Genomic DNA, 1692 nt, shown 5'->3' with positions numbered 1-1692 from the left:
ATGTTGTGAGGAGAGACTGGTCCTTGAGAGGGACATCATGCTTGGGAGGGTGGAGGGACGGCGCAGGAGAGGAAGGCCCTCTATGAGGTGGATTGAGTCAGTGACTGGGATAATTGGGATGGGAGTGTCGAAGACAGTGCGATTGGCACAGGACAGAGTGGAGTTTAGGGCTATTATACATAGGGTCGCTATGAGTCACAGGCGACTCGACGGCACATAACAACAAACAACAACAACAACAATATCTTTGCCTGTTTTTGGTATTAAGGTTATGCTTACTTCATAGAATGACTCTGAGAGTGTTACTTATTTTTCATTTTTTTGAAATAATTTAAGTAGGTTTGGTGATAGAACCTCTCTGAATGTTTGGTAGAATTCAGCTGTGACGTTCTAGGACTTTTCTTATGGCGTAGTCTTTTTTGGCCTTTCCAATGTCTTCTTTTATGGTGAATCTGTTAAGTGGATTTGTCCTTGTCCTTGTCAATCTAGGTAGAGGATGAGTTTCAAGGAATTTGTCCATTTCCACTAGGTTTTCTAATTTATCAAAGTGTAGCTTTTCAGAGTATTCTGATATTATCAATTTAGTTTCCTCTTGTTCTGTTGTAATTTTATCTCTATAATTTCTTAAATGAATTACATGTGTCCATGTATGAAGGACTGAGACACCTCAAGGCAGGCTAGAAACCACTTCTAGAAGGTAACAACAGACTTCCTACTTTGTTATTAAGGTACTTTAGAGAAAAAAACTGCTGTCTAGCTTTACCTTGTGGAACGCCTTAAGCTCAAGCAGAAGGGAAGACTGGGACACCTCGAGGTAGGAGAGAAGACATTTCCAGAAAGGAACAACAGGCTTCCTTCCTTATATGTTAGGGTGGTTTTCATTCTGAAATCTATTTTATCAGAGATTAGTATTACCTTTGATTTTGAGTCTTTCTTTTCTTTTTTTAGATGTGTCTCTTATAGGCAACATATTGATGGCCTTCGGTTTTGTGTTTGTTTTTTTTTGTTTATCTGTTCTGCTACTCATTTTCTATTAATTGGCACATTTATTCCATTCACATTAAGTGTGATTGTTGTCAGGCCAGGTTTTGCTTTTGCCATTTTGCTGTGGTTCTTTTTCTGTTGTTTCTAGTTAATATGGTCCATGCACTTCTTTTGCATTTCCACGTGAAGGACTTCACTTAGAATTTTTCATAGCTTTAGCTTTGTTTTCACAAGTTCCTTAAGTTCCTTCTTTTCTACAAAGGCTCTGATTTCTCTTTCATATTTGATAGCGAGCTTTGCTGGGTATAAGATCCTTGACTGACAATTGTTATCTTTCCACTTTTTGCATAAGTGATCCCTTTGCCTTCTAGCTTGCATGTTTTCTGCTGAGAAATCAGAACTTAATCTAATTGTTTCCCTTTTGTAGGTGACTCTTTGTTTTTCTCATGCTGCTTTTAGAATTCTGTCCTTATCATTTTATAGGGTAGACCTGTCAATGCAACTATTATTAAAACATGCACTCCAACTACTAAAGCCAAAGATGAAGAAATTAAGGAGTTCTACCAACTTTGCTGTCTGAAATAGAATTTATTGAGCATGCAGTAAAGATGCATTAATAAAAATAATCATGACTGGATCATAAAAGATGGAAACAAAAAGAACTGGTAGTTGGAAAATATGGTTTTAGTGATACAAAGGAGGCTGGAT

The sequence above is a fragment of the Elephantulus edwardii genome, unplaced genomic scaffold, assembly GCF_000299155.1.
Source record: "Elephantulus edwardii isolate Elephantulus edwardi_28Jun2011 unplaced genomic scaffold, EleEdw1.0 scaffold00024, whole genome shotgun sequence".
NCBI lineage: Eukaryota > Metazoa > Chordata > Mammalia > Macroscelidea > Macroscelididae > Elephantulus > Elephantulus edwardii.
The sequence above is the reverse complement of the archived record's forward strand: the minus strand, read 5'-3'. Positions refer to the sequence as shown.